Below are 22,403 nucleotides of genomic sequence, written 5' to 3' on the forward strand. Positions count from 1 at the left end.
TATTTGTTACTTTCTGGATCTCAAAACATCTTTCAAACTCTTAGAGCTGAAGATGTTGAAGTTTTCTTATGGAGTGACCAGGTTGGATAGGATCAGGAATGAGTACATTAGAGGGACAACTCATATTAGAGGCTTTGGAGAGAAAGTCAGAGAGGCCAGACTGAGATGGTTTGGACATGTCCAGAGGAGAGAGAGTGACTATATCGGGAGAAGGATGCTGATCCTTGAACTGCCAGGCAGGAGACCGAGAGGAATGGATGTGGTCAAAGAATATATGAAGGTAGCTGGTGTGAGATAAGAGGATGCACAAAACCGGGATAGATGGAGGACAGTGATTCGCTGCGGCGACCCCTGAGGGGAAAAGCCGAAAGTAAAAGAAGAAGAGATAGACAAAAAGTCAACGGAGAGAAAGAGAGAGAGAGAGAGAGAGAGAAAGAGACGGAGAGAGAGAGAGAGAGAGAGAGAGAGAGAGAGAGACAGAGAGAGAGAGAGAGAGAGAGAGAGAGAGAGAGAGATGTAATTATCTAAGCAAATCGTATTTGCATGTTCAACTAGTGATGCCTGGCTTTAGATCAAAGGAGCATGCGCGCTGCTGCAAGTCAGTCTGATGAGAGCCTACGAGAGCCACACATGTCAATTGCCTTCTCCCTCCAACCAACACAGCCGTCCTAATAAAGAACCTCAACTCTATCCAGAAGTTGTATCATTTACCGAACCCGCTTACACAAAGCAACACATGGTGTCAGGAGTGGGATTTTAGATTTCTTTTTCTCTCTCTCTAGACACACAAGCAGACATCATTTGGGTTCCGGGACGAGCGGACGCTGGCGCGCTTTGGCTGCCGCTGCTCTCCCGCGAAATGTTTTTACCTTCTTTTAGCCTTTTTAACCTCTTTTTAGCTTTTTTTATGGTTCACGAGCCTCTGGAAATACCAGACAATCACCTACGAATGTTGGCTATTGATCCATCTCTTGATCACGGTCGCTTATCCGGATCACAGACGAAGCCGCGTTGTCATCTCCACCCACCTGTTCCTGCTGTCGAGGGCTAACCTGGCCGCTGCCTCTCTCTCGGTGTTGCTGGCGAATATCATGTCGCTTCTCCATCGACCTGTTGGAAGGCTACAGTACTCGGCGGCGGAGCTGCTGAAGTTCCGCTCCCGATGGACGAGCGTGCCACCAGCGATTCTCCGATTCCCGGAAATCGCTCGTCGCCCTTCCCGGAGGTATATCCACCGCGGATCACGTCGAGGCTTTCACCTCGATGGCTCCAAGGATATCACCTCCCTCTGGTCATCCGTCAGCCAGCCGCGCAGAAGGAGCAGCCACTCGGTCGATCACCGTATGTTAGCCGGCCTGGCTAGGTCGGCTAATGCGCCTCGTAGTGGGGACGCCACCAGCGTCAACTTCGGCCTCCTCAACGTCCGCTCGCTTACGGGAAAGGGGTGTCTTATCCAAGACATTCTAATTGACCGTAAGCTTGACTTTTTTGTATAAATGAGACTAGGCAAATGGTGGGAGACTTCTCCGCGCTCAATGGCGCGACTCCGCCAGGCTTTGTTTATATTTCTAAGCCCCGCCTCTCAGGCCGTGGAGGTGGTCTGGCGATAATTTACCACAAGAACTGGAAATCCTTCAAGTTTCACTCCAGGAAACCCTATCGTTTGAATGCCTTGCTTGTAAAATTTCTGGACCCTCACCCACCATCATAGCCACTGTATACCGTGCACCAAAACCACATTGTGACTTTCTAAAAGAATTCTCTGATGTCCTCACACACCTCTCCACCCTGTCACCAAATGTAATTATTCTCGGGGACTTCAACATCCACATGGACAATTCCACTCTTCCCCTCACTAAAGACTTCACTTCCTCACTCGACAGCTTTGGTCTCCATCAATTCTCGGACTTTCCCACCCACATAAAAGGCCACACCCTGGACCTCATTTGCATGTCTGGCCTTATCCCTAAGAATTGCACAGCGAATGAACTCCCCATAACAGACCATTTCCTGGTTTCTTTCACTGTTTCCATCACCCTCTCTCTCCCCAAACCCCCCATGTCATCTCATATCGCAACATCAAGGACATCAATGTTGCCACCCTCGCTGAGATGATCGCCACCCTGACTCCGGACTGCAACTCATCTCCTGATGAACTTGTTTCCCGGTACAACGCGGACCTCACGAACACCCTCAACGCCCTGGCTCCTGTAAAGTCCCGGTCGGTCCAATTCACCCGGTCTGCACCCTGGTTCACTGCCCATCTCCGCTCCATCAAGGCAAAATCTCGCCAACTTGAAATACTTTACAGGAAGTCTGGACTCACTACTCACAAGGACATGTACGCAACTCACCTTACCCTTTACAAGGACTCTATCACTCGTGCAAAATCGCAATATTACTCTGGACTCATTGACTCTAATCCTGGAAACTCACAGGCCCTCTTTTCCCTCTATCACAAAATCACACAACCTCCTACCTCTCTCCCCTCACACTTCAATTCCTCTGAGACATGCAACACTCTGCTTATGTTTTTTAGTGAAAAGATCAACAAAATCCATCAGCACCTCGGGTCCTCTGTCCCCCCCACCTCTCCCAGCCTTTCTACTCCTTCCCAACGACTTCCTGCCTTTGAACTCCCCCATTCCTCTATAATCTCAGACATTATCACCAAATCCAAGAACTCCTCTTGTCAACTCGACCCCCTCCCTACTATCCTTATAAAGTCCTGCTTACCCTCTCTTCTCCCATTTATTTCCACCATTATTCACTCCTCCTTATCAACTGGAATTGTTCCTATCCCACTCAAAACCGCAGCTGTCACTCCAATCCTGAAAAAACCTGGCTCAGACCCAAACGATTTCAATAACTTACGTCCAATTTCCCACCTCCCATTCATTGCCAAAATTCTTGAAAAGACAGTTGTGTCCCAGCTTCACTCACACCTCACTCACAATAACCTGTACGAACAATTCCAGTCTGGTTTCCGCCCCCGCCACAGTACTGAATCGACTCTCATAAAAATCACGAATGATCTTTTTATGGCAGCCGATGCCGGTTCACTCTCCATCCTCATCCTTTTCGACCTGACCTCAGCCTTTGACACCATTTCCCACCCTATCCTGCTCGACAGACTTTCCACCTTAGGCATCACACATACCCCACTCCGCTGGTTTCATTCCTATCTCTCTGATCGCTCACAATTCATCCAAATCAACTCGTTCACCTCACGGTCCTCTCCTGTGTCCTCTGGTGTGCCTCAAGGGTCTGTCCTGGGGCCACTTCTCTTTATTATCTACCTACTTCCTCTTGGCAATATTTTCCGTAAGTTTGGCATTCACATTCACTGCTTCGCGGATGACACCCAAATCTACCTCTCCAGCAAACCTGCCGCCTCTCTTCCACCGTTATCCCTCTTACTTTGCCTCTCAGAAATTAAATCCTGGCTTTCCCATAACTTTCTCAAGCTTAACAGTGACAAAACCGAACTTCTCCTTGTCGGTACCAAATCCACCCTCCACAAAACTAACAGTTTCTCTCTCACCATTGACAGTTCAACCGTGTCCCCCTTCCCTCAGGTCAAGAGCCTGGGTGTCATCCTCGATAGCTCACTATCTTTTCAGTCCCATATAAATAACATAACTCGGTCTGCTTATTTCCACCTCTGTAATATTAACCGTCTCCGTCCCTCGCTCACCCCTCACACCACTGCTGTCCTTATCCACAGTCTCGTCACCTCCCGCATCGATTATTGCAACGCACTTCTCTTCGGTATCAACCAGAAATTTCTCCATAAACTCCAACTCGTCCAAAATTCTTCAGCCCGGATCATCACTAGAACCCCCTCCTTTCACCACATCACCCCTGTCCTCCAGCAACTCCACTGGCTACCTGTTAAACATCGTATCAAATTCAAAATACTTCTGTTTACATTCAAAGCCATCCATAACCTTGCCCCTCCCTATCTTTCTGACCTGCTTCAAATCAGAATCAGAATCAGAATCATCTTTATTGCCAAGTATGTAGGACACACAAGGAATTTGTTTCCGGTAGAACACGCTGCACTAGTATTGTTGTCAAAAAAACTGCTAAGTGGCACTATACAGTTCCATTTTGGCTACTGTTGAAAGAGTTCAAAGAGTTAATGGCTTGGGGGAAGAAGCTGTTTAAATGTCTGCTGGATTTGGTGCGCATTGATCGGTAGCACCTGCCTGAGGGGAGTAGCTGGAAAAGGTGGTGGGCAGGGTGCGGAGGGTCCAGTAGGATTTTCCGCGCCCTAGTTTGGATTCTTGCAGTGTGCAAGTCCTCGAGAGTGGGTAGGGCGGTGCCAATGATTTTTTCCGCCGTCCTAACTGTCCGTTGAAGTAGGATTTTGTCCATTTTTGTGGCGGCCCCGAACTAAACGGTGATGGAAGAACACAGGATGGATTCGATGACAGCCGTGTAGAAATGTTGCAGCACCTCCTGTGGCAGGCCATGCTTCTTTAGCAGCCTCAGGAAGTACATTCTCTGTTGGGCCTTTTTCAGGATAGAGTTGGTGTTGACCTCCCACTTCATGTCCTGGGAGACTGTGATTCCCAGGAACTTGAAGGTCTCAACGGTTGACACCAGGCAGTTGGATAGTGTGAGGGGTAGCTGTGGTGATGGATGTTTCCTGAAGTCCACCATCATCTCAACTGTCTTGAGCGTGTTCAGCTCCAGGTTGTGACGGCTGCACCAGAGCTCCAGCTGCTCCACTTGTTGTCGGTACGCAGACTCGTCGCCGTCTTTGATGAGACCGATGACCGTGGTGTCGTCTGCGAACTTTATGAATTTGACAGCTGGGTGCGTTGAGGTGCAGTCGTTCGTGTAGAGAGAGAAGAGCAATGGAGAGAGGACGCATCCCTGCGGGGCTCCAGTGCTCGTGGTTCGTGTTGTGGATGATATATTTCCCAGTCTGACCTGTTGTGTCCGTCCTGTCAGGAAGCTGAGGGTCCACTGGCAGATCGTGGGTGACACACCAAGCTGGAGAAGTTTGGGGATGAGGAGTTCTGGGATGATGGTATTGAACGCAGAGCTGTAGTCCACAAACAGGATCCTTGCGTAGGTTCCTGTGTTGTCAAGGTGGTCGAGGATGTGATGCAGTCCGATGTTGACTGCATCCTCCACAGACCTGTTTGCCCGGTAGGCAAACTGAAGAGGATCTAGCAGAGGTCCGGTGATGTTCTTTAGGTGGTTCAGCACGAGGCGTTCAAAGGACTTCGTGACCACAGACGTCAGAGCAACAGGTCTATAGTCGTTCAATTCCGAGGGTGCTGGTTTCTTTGGAACTGGGACGATAGTAGACTGTTTGAAGCAGGATGGGACTTCACACTGCTCCAGGGATCTGTTGAAGATTTGTGTGAAGACCGGAGCCAGCTGGTCAGCGCAGACTCTCAGGCAGGAGGGGGACACTCTGTCAGGTCCTGCAGCTTTCTTGATCTTTTGCTGCTTGAAGAGCCGTCTAACGTCCAGTTCGTGGATCTGTAGGGCAGAGGGCGGAGATACGGTAGTTTCTGGTAATGGTGGGCAGACCGGGGAAATGGTGGTGTCCTTTTCAAATCGGCAAAAGTATGTATTTAACTCATCAGCCATACCATTGTTGTACACTGCTTGGGGGGAAGGTAAACGATAATTTGTTATTGCTTTCAGGCCATTCCACACCGATGCAGAGTCGTTAGCGGAGAACTGTTTGTTAAGCCTCTCCGCATAACTTTTCTTTGCGATGTTAATTTCCTTCGTCAGCCTGTTTCGGGCGAGTTTGTAAACTGCTCGATCGCCGCTTTTAAATGCAGATTCTTTCTCTTTCCTAAGCTGCCTGAGTTTGGGAGTGAACCATGGCTTGTTGTTGTTGAATGAGCGGAAGGACTTTGTTGGTACACACATGTCCTCACAGAAACTGATGTATGATGTTACAGTGTCTGTGTATTCATCCAATGTGCCCGTTGAAGTTTCAAAGACGCTCCAATCAGTGCAGTCTAAGCATTCTTGTAGCGATAACTTTGCTGCATCTGTCCATGTTTTAACTGTCTTGACTACCGGTTTTACACATTTGAGTTTCTGTTTGTATGTGGGAATTAAGTGGATTAAATAGTGGTCAGAAAGACCCAATGCTGCATGCGCAACAGACCGGTATGCGCCTTTGAGTGCTGTGTAACAATGATCTAGAATGTTTTCACCTCTGGTGAAACAGTCAATATGCTGCTTATATTTGGGAAGTTCACGGTTCAAACGTGTTTGATTAAAATCGCCCAAAATGATCAGGGGTGATTCTGGATATTTTAGTTCGAGATGGTTTACATGGTCCGCTAGCGTTTGTATACACGCGTTAGCATTAGCTTGTGGCGCGATGTACACGGCAACGAGAATAAAGGAAGCGAACTCACGTGGCGAGTAGAATGGCTTGCAGTTGAGAGACAGCGATTCCAAACCAGGGCTGCAGTGTGCGTCGAGCATCGTGACATCGGTGCACCATTCTTCGTTGATGTAGAAGCATAGTCCACCGCCTTTGGATTTCCCCGATTGCTCCGTATCACGGTCGGCCCGAAGGAGACGGAATCCGGGTAGGTGTAGTGCGGAATCCGGGTGGCGGTCACTGAGCCAAGTCTCAGTGAAGCACAGCGCAGCAGAGCGGGCAAACGTTTTATTGGTCTTTGTGAGAAGCAGAAGTTCGTCCATCTTGTTTGGTAGTGAGCGTAGATTAGCGAGGTGGATCGATGGGAGCGGCGTTCGAAATCCACGCTGCCGAAGCTTGACGAGAACGCCGGCTCGATTCCCCCTCTTACGCCGGCGTCTCAAAGCTCCGTACAGAGCTGCTACGCCGCTCGCGAGCAGCCCCGAAAAACCTTGTAGATTTTGGTGTGTCGGTGAAAATAGTCCAAGAGTGGATTCCCCAATGCTCAGTAACTCTTCCCTCGTGTAACTGAGTCGCGTAGGATCACAAAAAACAAATGAAAATGACAAAACCAGGAACAATACTAGGGAGCGTGTCACCGAGGCTGCCATCCGCGGCGCCATCTTGGATCAGTTCTTCGTTGATGTAGAAGCATAGTCCACCGGCTTTGGATTTCCCCGATTGCTCCGTATCACGGTCGGCCCGAAGGAGACGGAATCCGGGTAGGTGTAGTGCGGAATCCGGGTGGCGGTCACTGAGCCAAGTCTCAGTGAAGCACAGCGCAGCAGAGCGGGCAAACGTTTTATTGGTCTTTGTGAGAAGCAGAAGTTCGTCCATCTTGTTTCCAAATCTCTGTTCCCTCTCGGTCCCTCAGATCTTCATCCTCCCTTCACCTCTATGTGCCCTCTGCCCGTCTCACCACGATGGGTTGCAGAGCTTTCAGCCGCTCTGCTCCCAAACTCTGGAATTCTCTTCCACCCAACATCCGCAATATTGACTCCCTCCCTATTTTCAAGGCTCACCTCAAAACCCACTTGTTTAAAATTGCTTTCAATGTATAGTTCTATCTGCTATTTTATTATGTATCATTTTATTTATGGTTTTATTGTTATGTGCTTCGTTTTATTGTTTTTATTGTAAAGTGTCCTTGGGTGTTTTGAAAGGCGCTTGAAATAAAATGTATTATTATTTATATATATATATATGTAACGGAGTTGTGCACTAGATTATTAAATTATGATGGAATTGACGCAACGGCGCACAGTGTGGCACCAAGTCCCGCCCATAGTTTCCAGAACAATCTGGACGAGATTTAGGTGAGTCGTAATTCTCTGATGGTCTGGATTAATGCGCATTTTCATGACAATATCTTATTTTGTTTCCCCTTTTGTGCTGTCTAGTGTTATCTAATTAGTTTCCTTATTCATTTCGAGTCCAGATTACTTTTTGTGTCATTATTTAATTCACGTTTTGTCGAGTGGAACTTTGAAGCACATTGGCTTCATAGTGCTTTTCTGTTGCGCAGTAAATCACAAGACGAAACCCATGCGACTTCACCCATCCCTTCTGCCATACTGTGTTGCAGGTAATAATTGCTTCATTTCGTTTTTATTGTACAATATTTAGTTTCTTGTGTCGTGTTTCATTTGCAATGCAGTTTCATTGTTCGTGGCGGGTTGAACTGTGCGCCCTTGCAAGCGCACCGCGTGTTCTGCCGAGTCTCCGCGTATGATGCGTTCAGGGATATCATGCAAATAACAGTGAACCTGTGTTGTATTCTCTTTTTCTGTAAATAACCACTATACAATCACACGTTCTTCATTCTGTTTTGTTATCTACAATGTTTTGCATATTGAGAACAATCTGGACGAGATTCATGTTAATCACAAGACGAAACCCATGCGACTTCACCCATCCCTTCTGCCATACTGTGTTGCAGAAATAAAAGAAATAAAAAGACACATCCACAGGTCTGGTCTTATTAAGATGGCATCATCGTGGAGATGAAGTCAGTCACTGTTGTGACACCCGTCACATACACACACACACACACACACACGCACACCCACACACACACACACACACACGCACACAACACTCGCCAAAAAATTGGGGATAGCATGAAATTTATGATTTTAAAATGCACTTCTACCTTTTCTGGCGACCTTCATTTGACCCCATGGCTCATTTCTAAGCATTCTGTGACACCTCCAGTCATATTAAAATGGAGCTCCCGTGTCAAGTTGTGTTATTTTTTTCTTCCTCTTTTCTGTGATAAGTGTGCAAACACCAAAACCAGATTTTTTTTAGCCCTCAAAGTCATGTTAGGACGGAAAAAGTCCAAATGGTCGCGGCGATCAGAAGGTGTTTTTGTCGTAAACAGAAAAAAAGAGACAGTATATGTGTAACGGAGTTGTACACTTAGGTTATTAAATTATGAAGGAAGTGACGCAACGGCGCACAGTGTGGCACTATGTCCCGCCCATAGTTTCCAGAACAATCTCGAGGAGATTCAGGTTAATCACAAGACGAAACCCATGCGACTTCACCCATCCCTTCTGCCATACTGTGTTGCAGAAATAAAAGAAATAAAAAGACACATCCACGCGTCTCGTCTTCATTAATACAGCAGCATCGTGGAGATGAAGACAGTCACTGTTGTGACACCCGTCACATTGGTGCCGTGACCCGGATGTTTATTAAAAATTGTCCATCCAAAGATCTTTCCATGACACTTAGGTCAAAAACAGTGGATAAATGGTCGGCAGTTGAGGTCCAAGCCATCCTGGATGAGTACCAGACAGAAATGAGTCCCAGGACTGCCACTCCAGCTGCGGCGAACAGTCAACCCATTCTTGTAAATAAAAGTGAAATGCTTCAGAATACAGCATGTCAGGACAACGATAAAATATCCCACTCAGCCAGGCCACCCGACTCCGCAAATCTTGAGCGTGTCATTTCCATGCTGGAAAGAGTTTTGCTGCAAGGAGCTAACAATCCCTCTGCCTCTGGTAGACGCAAGTCAAGGCTTCCAATGGTGGACGGTTTGAATAAGCTACCATGTGCTGTCTGTGCTAGCGCTGACCATTCTGCGCTTATTCACTGCCGCGAAAAAAGACTTTGTTTTCTGTGCTTTTCACCTGATCACTCCAGACGCAACTGCCCCACACAAGTGCAGCCCACAAGATCACTACTGTCGGGAAACTAATGTCTCCGCATCCAAGGGAGTATGATGCGGATGAAGTTCATGACCCTCCCAACAGTTCGACAGATGATCTTGATTCGATATTAGAGTCCCTCACTTCCAGTGTCCCCACGGAGAAGACTGTTATCTTCCAAGGCACACACAAGGTCCTGAAGTCAGATAGCTTGTTCTACACCACTGCCACTGTCGCAGGCATTTCCCTGACCGCAATGATTGACAGCGGCTCTACTGGTTGCACATTGAGTGAGTCGGCTATGGCACGATTGTTAGTGTGCAACCCTAACATCAAACGTTACTCTGCAGATGACGTTGTCATTGTAGGATGTGGTGGTCATCAGGTGACGCCTTCGGCCATATGTGATTTGGAAATAGTCGTGTACAATTGCAAGCTAGCTGTGCCCATGTTTGTGGTGCCTGGACAAACCGACGACATAATTCTTGGCAGCAATGCCATTAAGAAAATCCTTCACCTGATGCGGAAGACTGAAGGCTATTGGCGGCTCATGTCAGAGCCCGGTAGTTCGATTGATGATGACTCCCACCACTTTTTCTCACTGCTTTCCAACACAGAGAAATGGAGGGGTGGAACGATTCCTGACAAAGTTGGCACGCTGAAGTTGCAGCAATGTGTGATGTTGCAACCAGAGAGTGAACATCTTGTTTGGGCTAAGCTTCCCGCCTGCGCACCAATGTCAGTTGGCAGCACGGTCATAGTTGAACCAACTCAAGCAAGGTGCAGATCCAGGAAGATTCTGGTTGGCCGGATTATCACACCGATGTGGGGCGATGGATGGCTCCCAGTGAGGGTCATCAACCCCTCGACTGAAAAAGTGGTGTTGAGAAGAAACACAAAGCTGGCAGATGTATTTCCCTGCATTGCGACAGAAGACTTGTCTGAACCTGACAACATCCAAATTATGTCCCAATCTGTTCAGAATGCCACCGCAAGGCCAAGGTCCAAAGAAGACATCAAAATAGCACTGGACGAGCTTGGACTACATGATCTGGACTTGGATGCATGTGCTGTCTCCGATACGTGGAGGGACAGACTTTTCCAACTCATTGAGAGATATGATCAAAAAGGGACAGAGTCGCCTCTTCCTCCTCAGGAAACTGAGGTCTTTTGGAGTTCAGGGGTCACTCCTAAAGACTTTCTATGACTCTGTGGTGGCATCAGCCATCCACTATGGCATTGTCTGCTGGTCAGGCAGCATCACCACCCGGGACAGAAAAAGACTGGAGCGCTTTGTCAAGCGGGCCAGTTCTGTCGTGGGCTGCTCGCTGGACTCTCTAGAGGAGGTGGGCAACAGACGGACGCTAGCTAAACTAAAAGCTATGACGGACAGCCCCTCCCACCCCCTCCTGCCCATCCTGACAGCTCTGGGTAGCTCCTTTAGCCAGAGACTATTACACCCGCGCTGCAAGAAGGAGAGGTACCGCCGCTCGTTCCTACCGACTGCTGTCAGGCTTCACAATTCCCAATGATCACATGTGAAAAAAAAAAAAAAAAAACTGGACACTTGTAAATATGGGTTGTTGCAATATATCTAAATGCATCTCTTGATTCTGCACTATGTACAGTCTTGTTTATAGAACGGTTTTTGCACATCTACATTTGCACAGTATACAGTTGACATTTTTATTTTGTTATGCTTAGAATATCTTGTTTTCTATCCTTTCACTCCCACCCCAACCCCATCCCTCTTCAATTGCTGCTGTGGACTGCAAATTTCCCCATTGCGGGACGAATAAAGGTATTCTGATTCTGATTCTGATTCTGATGAAGCAGTATTTTCACGGAACAGGATGGACTGTGGAGAGGCCTCTGAATTTGTGCACAAGATACACCTCGTGGATGAGAGACCATTCCGCCTGCCTTATCGAAGAGTGCCACCAAGTCAATATGAAAAGCTGAGAATGACTCTCAATGAGATGGAAGAAAAAGGCATTATTCGGAAATCCACGAGTGAATATGCATCTCCATTGGTCTTAGTGTGGAAGAAGAATGGGGAGTTGCGCATCTGCACGGATTTCAGATGGCTAAATGCGAGGACACAGCGCGATGCTCACCCATTGCCCCATCAGGCTGACGCTCTTGCCGCACTTGGAGGAAATGTCTTCTTCTCCACCATGGACCTCACCTCGGGATTTTATAATGTGCCCCTGTTTGAGGACCATAAGAAGTACACCGCCTTCTCGTCCCCATTTGGCCTACATGAATATAACCGGATGCCACAAGGCCTTTCGAACAGCCCGGCTACATTCATGCGGATGATGCTTTCCATTTTCGGGGACAAGAACTTCACCAGCCTCCTGTGCTATCTTGACGATCTCATGGTCTTTGGTCCGACAGAAGAGATTGCGCTTGAGCGATTGGAGATGGTTTTCTCCCGCTTGAAGAACCATAATCTGAGGCTTGCTCCGAAGAAGTGTCACTTTCTTCGGAGATCTGTGAAGTTCCTTGGCCATGTTGTCTCAGAGTCAGGGGTACGGACAGACCCTGAAAAGGTGGAAGCGATAAACAGTGTACAGGTACCAGACCTAATGGACAGTGATGGCCTCACTCCCTCGCAGAAGAAAATTAGATCTTTCTTGGGAATGGTGTTGTATTATCAGCACTTCATTGAGGACTGCTCCATCAAGGCCAAGCCCCTTTTCAAGCTCCTTTCAGGCCAGAAAACCCGTGGTAAGGCCAGACGCAGGTCGAAACCCACATCGGATGCATCAAGTCATGTGAAGTTGACACCGGCGGACTGGACCACTGAATGTCAAACTGCCTTCGAGACTCTGAAACACGATCTGTCAAACAGTGTAACGTTGGCCCACCCTGACTTTGAGAAACCTTTCATCCTGGCAGTCGATGCATCGTTTGACGGCATTGGAGCTGTCCTCTCCCAGCTTCAGCCTGATGACAAGGTTGCGAGACCAGTGGCATTTGCAAGTAAAACGCTGTCACGAGCCCAATTGAACTACCCTGCACATCGGCTCGAATTTCTTGCTTTAAAGTGGGCCGTATGTGACAAGTTTTCCCACTGGCTAAAAGGCAGACATTTTACTGCATGGTCTGACAACAACCCCTTGACATATATCCTGACGAAGCCCAAACTAGATGCCTGCGAGCAGAGGTGGGTGTCGAAGCTGGCAGCATATGACTTTGACTTGAAGTACGTCCCAGGGCCCAAGAACATAGTGGCTGATGCACTGAGTCGAGAACCCTTCGTTCAGTCTTGCGTGAGCCATCGCCTGGTGAAAGAACCCTACCAATACCTACTCAATGGAGTCCAAGGGGTCGTGAATGAGACTGTACAGGATGCTTTCCGTTTCACCACCAACTGTCAGGCTGTCCACATGGCTGGTGATCATGATGGAGAAGTTTCCCAGGGAGAAGCTCCTGATCAGTCTTCTGGAAGTGCAATTGATGCGCAGGAGGTGTCTGCAGTTTTAGACGTCCATCAGACTGGCGGGACCTCTCGACTCCCTGGAGCAACCCCATTGTCACTACAGCTACCTGAAGAAGACCCTTCCATTGTCATTCCCCATAGTCAGTTACGTGACCTGCAGCACCAAGATTCAACAGTCAGCCGAGTCATGTTCTATGTGCAGCGACATATGAGACCTACCAAACATGAAAGAGCAGCTGAGACGAGCTGTGTTCTTTTGTTGCTGAGGCACTGGAAGAAGCTGAAAGTTCGTGACGGGACTCTTTACAGAGTAAGGAAAGATCGCCACATGAACAGAAGAGTCTTTCAGTTCGTCATACCTGGGTCTCTGAAACACCAAGTCCTACATGGTGTGCATGACGCGGCTGGTCATCAGGGCTGTTCTCGGACACTCTCCTTGGCTAGTGAACGGTTCTTTTGGACAGGGATGGAGAAAGACATTACAAAACATGTAAGGCAGTGCCAGAGGTGCATCTTGGGTAAGACCCCCGAGCCAGACGCCCGGGCACCCCTGGAGAACATCCGCACTTCGGCTCCAATGGAACTGGTATGCATTGATTTTTGGACAGCAGAGTCCGGCGACAAGAAAACCACCGATGTCCTCGTCGTCACCGACCACTTCTCAAAGTTGGCTCTCGCCTTCCCCTGCAGGAACCAATCAGCAAAGCAAGTTGCCCGCTGCCTGTGGGACAAGTTCTTCTGCATTTATGGGTTCCCCAAAAGGATCCATTCGGATCAGGGAGCCAACTTTGAGAGTAGACTCATCAAGGATCTTCTTGAGATGGCAGGGGTGCATAAGTCCCACACAACACCGTATCATCCCATGGGTAATGGCATCGCAGAAAGATTCAACCGGACCCTTGGAGGGATGATCAGAACACTTCCCCCAAAGTCTAGGTCCAAATGGCCACAAATGTTGAATATGTTGACTTTCTGCTACAACTGCACAGTACATGAGACGACGGGCTTTGCGCCATTCTATTTGATGTTTGGACGTGTCCCTCGCTTGCCCATTGACATCATGTTCCATCATGTCTTGGAGAACGCCAATGTTGTCAGTCACAATGAGTTTGTGAGCACCTTGAAGAGAGACCTTTCTGAAGCCGTGCAAATTGCTCAACAGCATGCAGCCAAGGAACAGACCCGCCACGCCCAGATCTACAACCGCAAAGTCAAGGGGTCGCCATTGGCTGTTGGTGACAAGGTGCTACTAGCCAATCGAGGCGAGAAGGGCAAGCGGAAGGTTGCGGATCGTTGGGAGTCAACCCCTTATGACGTGGTGTCTGTGAAGCCGTTGATCAATGTGTACAGGATCCGAGATGATGCCACAGGCAGAGAGAAGGTCGTACACAGGAACTTACTGCTCCCGGTTGACTTCTTGACATTCTCTGGGCAGGTGGAGCCTGGTTCGTGTTCAGAGGGGTCAGAGATGGACGCACATTGTGGGAGTGACAAAAGCTCAGTCCCTGATGATCAGGAGGACACTCAGCTGCGCACTGAGAACTGGGTCATGCAGTCTCCAGCTCAGACAGAGGAACATGAGCACTTCTCTTCAGAGCATGATTCCGCCGATGCATGTCGAGGGGATGTCAGTGAGAGAAGTCTGTCAGCAGGCCATGATATCCACACACAGACTGAACTTTCCACAGACCCGGTGTTTGACATAGCACGCTCGACCCCTGACTCACCCCCAGATGAGACTGAACTTGAGGCGGTAATTTGCACACAACCACAAGACACACAGGGCCCCATCAATTTCACGAGATGTGGTAGGACAGTTAAACCCCCTGACAGGCTGATATGTGAAATGTCCTATCAGAGAGTCGGGATGCCAACATTAATGTGGGTTTAATATGACCATTTGATTTTTTTTTTGGGTTTGTGCTGTGTGCCAATTGTCGCCATTATCTTTATGGCTTCTCAGTAACGGGTGTTGTTATGTGCTGTTTTGTGAAATGTAAATGGCATTTCTACTAGTCTGTGATAGGATGGGTTTTGAACCACCCTATTCCTTCACACTTCTGAAAGAAGAATTCCTATGATTGACTTCCTTGTACATCCTTGCCCGATAACCTTGTCTATTTTGCCTGTTGGTCTTTCTGTTGTCTTCCGTGTGTATGTTGCCTCACTTCTGCATAATTTAAGGGGGGTGTATGTAACGGAGTTGTACACTTAGGTTATTAAATTATGAAGGAAGTGACGCAACGGCGCACAGTGTGGCACTATGTCCCGCCCATAGTTTCCAGAACAATCTCGAGGAGATTCAGGTTAATCACAAGACGAAACCCATGCGACTTCACCCATCCCTTCTGCCATACTGTGTTGCAGAAATAAAAGAAATAAAAAGACACATCCACGCGTCTCGTCTTCATTAATACAGCAGCATCGTGGAGATGAAGACAGTCACTGTTGTGACACCCGTCACATATGATCAACTGATGGAGCAGTACAAAGACTTGTTTCAAGGGTTAGGCTGCCTACCAGGACAACACACAATCAGAGTGGACAAAAGTGTGCCACCAGTCATACATCCATGCAGGAAAGTCCCATTTCCACTACAAAAGCAGCTAAAATCAGAATTGGACAATATGGAGAACAAGCATGTCATGAAGAAAATTGAGGAGCCGACAGACTGGGTCAGTTCCCTCGTTGTCGTAGACAAAAAGAATGGAAAACTCAGAATGTGCCTGGATCCCAGAGATCTAAACAGATCCATCAAGACAGAACACTTCAATGTACCGATTCATGAAGTGATTATGGCACAGTTTTCAAAGGCAAAGTATTTCAGCAAGCTAGATGCTTCTTCAGGATTTTGGCAAATGAAGCTGGGTGAGCCAAGTTCCAAACTATGTACTTTTAACACTCCGTTTGGAAGATACAGATTCCCAAGACTACCTTTTGGCATTGCTTCAGCTCCTGAAGTTTATCACAAAACAATCAACATGATATATGAGCACTTGGAAGGAGTTGGTACCTCGATGGATGACATCATCATTTGGGGTGCCACCAGAGCTCAACATGACGAAAGACTGAAAGCTGTGCTAGAAGCTAAAAGAAAAGCAAACCTGAAACTGAATAAAGAAAAATGTCAGCTGGGTGCAACAGAATTGACATTTGTGGGAGATATCCTAAGAAGTGAAGGTATCAGACCAGACCCACGAAAAGTGTCTGCTATAGAAAACATGCCAAGGCCACAATGCAAAAAAAGATGTGCAACGATTTAATGGGTTGATCACTTTCATGGGAAAATTCATACCCAACCTCTCAGAAAAGATGGCCCCATTGAGACATCTAACTGAGAAGAAGATAGAATGGCAATGGAATCATGAGCATGAAACAACATGGAATGAACTGAGGAAACTGCTCACAGAGGAACCAGTACTGAAATTCTATGGTCCAGAAAAAAAAAACAATCAAAATATCATTGGATGCATCACAGAGTGGGCTTGGTGCAGTACTTCTACAAAAACATGAAGACTGGCAACCCGTAGCATGTGCATCACGTTCAATGACGGATCCGGAAACACGTTGCTGCTCAGCATTACGTATGCCTGTGAGAGATTTCATCAATTTGTGTCAGGACAAGAAATCAGCGTGGAGACTGATCACAAGCCCTTAATAGCATTGTTTCAAAAGCTACTAAATGACTGTCCACTCTGTATACAGAGACAATGAATCAATTGAAACAAATCATCAAAAATGGATGACCCGAAGTGAAACAAAATTGTTCACCAGACGTAGCAGAATATTGGACCTACAGGATGGAGTTATCTGTAGTGGAAGACATCATATACAAAGGCAGTAAGATTGTCATTCCAAAGACTTGGAGAAGTGAAATGCTCAAAAAGATCCATGAAGGACATCTTGGAATTGAAAATTGCAAGAAAAGAGCACAACAACTGATGTTCTGGCCTGGAATGAATCAAGACATCACAGATCAAGTGTCGAGATGTACAATTTGCCTCAAATATCAAGCAAATCAACCGGCAGAACCACTTCACCCACACCAAGCACCAGAAAGACCATACCAGAAGGTGGGTGCTGACCTGTTTTCGTGTCAAGGTAAAGGTTATCTTTTGTTCACAGACTACTACTCCCTGTATCCAGAAGTTTTCAGACTGCAAGCTACAACAGCAGATGCAGTGATAACATGCATGAAGGCCATATTTGCTAGAAACGGGATTGCAAACGAAGTGTTTTCCTATAACGGTCCACAATTCGCCAATGAGCAGTTCAGAAAATTTGCAAAGGAGTGGGACTTTAAACACATAAACTCAAGTCCACATTTTCCACAATCCAATGGCTTGGTGGAAAGTTCTGTCAAGATTGTGAAACGGCTGATGTACAAGGCAACAGACAGTGGAACAGATTTCTACCAGAGCTTGCTGGTGTATCACACAAAGCCGCTTGAGTGCGGTATGTCCCCGGCCCAGCTACTCATGGCACGCGTGCTGAGATCCAACTTACCCATCCCGGAAAACCTGCTAAAGACAAAGGAAGGGGATAAAGTGAGGAAGATCAAAGAACAACATAAACAAAACAGAAGTTCTACCATGACAGAGGAACACGGAACCTAACTGAACTACACACCGGTAACAAAGTACGGTACAAACACAAAAGAGGCACATGGTCACAGAAAGGGACTGTTCTGCGTCAGGATCAACCAAGGTCATACAACATTCAGAAGAAACCGCCGAGATCTTCTCAAAGAACTAACCATAGCAAGTCAACAAACAGAGACTGTCACATAGACTATTATGAGCCCTCTAAATCCAGGACATGCTATCCGAAAATCCTCAAGGAAAGTGAAACCACCTGAGAGACTGATTGAAACCATTTAACATGTTTTCTAAGTGATCATGTGGTGAAAACTGATTGAATGTTTCATGTGAATGTTTCATTTATTATTGCAAAATTTGGAAATACTTTATTCAAGTTTAAATTTGATAATTACTGACATAAATAAATTCATCACATTTGTTAAAAGTAAATAATTCAATTAAGAAAGGGACATGTAATGATAACATGCAAATCGTATTTGCATGTTCAACTAGTGATGCCTGGCTAAAGACCAAAGGAGCATGCGCGCAGCTGTAAGTCAGTCTGATGAGAGCCTATCAGAGCCACACATGTCAATTGCCTTCTCCCTCCAACCAACACAGCCGTCCTAATAAAGAACGTCAACTCTATCCAGAAGTTGTATCATTTACCGAACCCGCTTACACAAAGCAACACAAGAGAGAGAGATAGATAGATAGAGAGAGAGAGAGAGAGAGAGAGAGAGAGAGAGAGAGAGAGAGAGAGAGAGAGAGAGAGAGAGAGAGAGAGAGAGAGAGAGAGAGAGAGAAATCAAAGTCACTTGCAAGACTGACAAGAAACCCTCAGGACGAGGCATAATTCTGACAAATCTGGTGGGTTGACGGAGAAGAGAGGACCTCCCACACGTTAAAAAAAGACTCCAATTACACAATCACATGTTGTAAATAAACAATTATAAAGAAACAATTTGCCTGTCCTTTCAGGTCAGCTATAACTTTACCCAAATGGCCGCTTTTTGCCTTAAAAAGGCAGTCAACATTGTCTTAACAATTAATACCTTTCATCGACCTCTACTCATTGAAACACAGCTGTTTGATAAATATTGTGTTTGGATTGGATTAGATTGGATTCACCTTTATTAGTCTCGCACTGCAGAAATTTATATTTCACAGCAGCAAAATTATGAAAGGAAGATGAACGGAATGAAAGAGTAGAAAAAAACACATGAGCTGCTTGTGAGGCAGCCATTCTCGCGGCGCCATCTTGAAGTGAAAAGAACAAATAAAAAACAAATAACATGACATCACAAAGAAATTGTGGAATATATATTTGTTTTTTTTTCTGTTCCGGAATAACTGTGATTGTTAAAGCTTAATGTCGCACCAACTCAAGCCCAGTACCAAATTCCCTGAAGCTCAAGGCCTGATGACAATCCCTGTGGTTATTATCCCACGCTGTTCACGCATAGCATGACCCCCTGTCAGCATCAAATTTTAATGCTGGGGCCTTTCATCTCTGTTCTTTGACCGTGATGTCCTGTCAAGGCAGCTCCAGTGGTTCCAGTGTACCACCCTTCCCCATTGAAGAGCCTTTGCACCTCCGTGAGGCCCGGTGTACTAGCTTTCCACCTAAATGACCTTGACAAGGCCCTAATGCTTGCTCCTCTTGTATAATCAATCAGATGGTGTCTTAATAGTCCATCCACATTTATTTCCCGCATTCCGTGTAGTGTGTCTCCTATTGTTGACACTCGTCATGTGTCCCCAGACTACCAATATTACACTTGACTACCAATATTATATTATATCAGCATATCCTGCTTATTTTTTGTGTTCATTGAAGCTGATTTTTGAATGTGTACTTTTCATCACGGTTGTTGATCATGCTATCCAACACCATACATTTGCTGTTTGAAAATATCAACTTGAGATTACCCTGCAGTTCAGCCTGACAGAACCCATTGTGCCCCCCTCATGAAAATATAATCACTTTTTAAAATAATATTATCTGCTTATAGTTGGGTTAATTGTTTCAGCTATGCTACACAAATAGTATAAATAAACACTTAAAGAACAACCGACACCATTGTTTTTTGTTTCCTAACTGACATCAACAACAACAAAAGAAGCAATTCTCATAAATCAACTAAATCCTTCATTCTGGTGGTGTGAGGTTCAATTTGGATCGTTCATACAATAGCCTGCTTAGGCAACACAGGTTAGGCAACATTAGTAATGCTGATGAGGTGATACCGGAGGGAGTGGGGCAAACAGGCCAGTCGTTAGTCAGGAATGTAGGAACAATCGTTGGGGCCGCAGGGAGTGGTCCTCTGCTCCCCCCAACCTGAGAGTAGGGACCTATCATAGCTGTGTCCGGCGCTGCCATGTCTGGACATTAGGGATATATATACAGGGCAGATACTACCAGTAAGACTTTAGTTCGCTGAAGAAGCATCTTGGATAAGAAGCGAAACGTCCGACACCTTCAAAAAAGTAAAGATGACGGCTGAAGAAACCTTCTCATCGATGGATCACTCCTGTACGACTGAGAGCTTACACAGACAGTTTCAGAAGGTCCCGCCCCCTTGTTCGTGACGTCACGCCAAGACGTCTTGCCTTGTTCGGGGATCAAAACAATGGCATCAGATTCAGAGAAGATGCTGTCTTGTTACTCATCCAGTTATCAATGATTCAAATAGTTCTGAAGAGGAGTGCATAAATGTTTGCAATTGATTAAAAAAGTCCTTCCATGTCATTTTGAGGCGTCTGGACTCCAATGTAGCAACCCAGAAAATGCACAGCATGGCGCCTGTTGGGGTAATTCGCCAGACAAACATCTCTAAACATTGCTCTGTAATTCTAGATTAAACCAACTTTCTGTTCTACACCTGGCTTCCTGATGATTTAACCATCCTCTGCCGTCAACGCCTGTAGAAGCAATGAATCAGGGACGAACGATCAAAATAATCCAACATTTGGTGCTGAAAAACTCCGGGTCCTCGCTGATGGCGTCTGGGGGTGGGGGGTGGGCCCTGTGTCTTTCGAGAGTGTTCGAGTGGGCAGCCCCTCCCTTCTGGTGTGCGTCTCTCAGGAATGCTTCACGGGTGAGTGTCACGAGCATGCAGTTATGTTGGGTGAATGTATTGGGGGTATTGTGGGATTCTTTCGGCCAAAAAGTAATTCAATTTACGGTTAATCTGCGTATTTCCGGCTTGTAATCGAATTTTGATTGGGTCAAGGCGGATCATCTTAATTCGAGCCGATGTACGAAGGTTTCGTACGTGACTGATCGACACCATCTCGGGTCAAGATGTGTCTACTTCCGCGCCTCCGGCAGCCATGTTAGAACGGGAAAGTTCCAGAAGGGGATTCTTCAGAAGGGAATGAGGTTCTGGAAGTTCGGGCGCGAGGACTGGGAAGAAATTAAAAAAAAGGAAAATTTATTAATTTTGACCCAGGGGATTATGTGTTCTTTTTTGTTTAATTGCAGCTGCAATAGATCGTGGATTACTATAACATTAATCGATGAGAAGGTTTCTTCAGCCATCATCTGTACTTTTTACTTGAAGGTATCGGACGTTTCGCCTCCTATCCAAGAGGCTTCGTCAGCGAACTAAAGTGAACTTTAGTTCACTAGGAGGCGAAACGTCCGACACCTTGAAAAAAAGTACAGATGATGGCTGAAGAAACCTTCTCCTCGATGGACCACTCCTGTACGACTGAGAGTTTACACAGACGTAACATTAATGCATTCACCAACATGAGCGCGTGGTCAGCTGTGCTAGTGATGCAAATGGGTTTCCAGGGGACAGAAGGTGGTCGGCTGGTGGGGGGGAGGGGCGTTTGGGGGAGCAGTATTTGTGTGTATTGTCTTGTCTCCCCTTCCGTGTTCTTTGTCTTTGTCTTTCGTCTTTTTATGTTGCATTGTGTGCTTTTATGTATTGTTGTGTATGTACGCGCGTTGTGTGAGCTTCGCTAAGACAAATAGGGTGGTGGGGGTGAATTCAAGCCCCATTCTGAGATCGGCAAATTGATTCATTCTCGAATAGGTTAATAAACGAAAATAAAATTCATAAAGGGTTGCCTTAACATTCACAAACGTCTTGTGCAAAGGCATTGTTCCTGCCGCATGTGATTCTGCCGCCTAGGCATCTTTTTCACATGACAAGAGGCTGCCTTGTCATTACAAGAGGACTCGACCGGGTGCCATGGAGTCGACTATCCTGTCTCATCGGGAAACATGTCCAACCATGATGCGAGGAGACTTTCGTCTCCGCTCGACGTCCTCTTGAATGACATAACACTGTTTTTCCCCCCATAGCTTTTTGATGAATAACGTCCACTTGAAACAAAAAACTGAATTAAATAGGCAGGCAAATTGGACTGAGTGAACGAATAAATAAGCCAACAAACAAATGAATAAACAGAGGCTGAATTTGAGTGAATTTGAAGTCAAAAGTAAAATAGTTTTGTTAGATTTGACAGTGTTTTCACTAAGAGAATTGAACACCTTGAAGTCAGAATTCCAATGTTTTTGTCTGCGATCGGGACGAGTTATTTTTAAATCCTGATTTGGGTGAATGCAACATGAAATGCAAATTGTATAAAATGACAGTCAAAGAGTGAATTTATACAATTATAGGATTATTTTTGTTAGATTGAGCTAAACTTTGTTCAGTATACGGCTTGATTAGGCCATTTGCGAGAAGCCACCTTACGATGCCCCTTATCAAGGGTTTTTGTCAGCACAGGGCTTCAAAGAGAGGTTTAACACCCAGAGGCCCCTGCCACATTCTATGGTGTTGACC

The sequence above is a fragment of the Hippocampus bargibanti genome, linkage group LG08 (genome assembly GCF_051943395.1).
Source record: "Hippocampus bargibanti isolate YZ-2025 linkage group LG08, ASM5194339v1, whole genome shotgun sequence".
In the NCBI taxonomy this organism is placed as follows: domain Eukaryota; kingdom Metazoa; phylum Chordata; class Actinopteri; order Syngnathiformes; family Syngnathidae; genus Hippocampus; species Hippocampus bargibanti.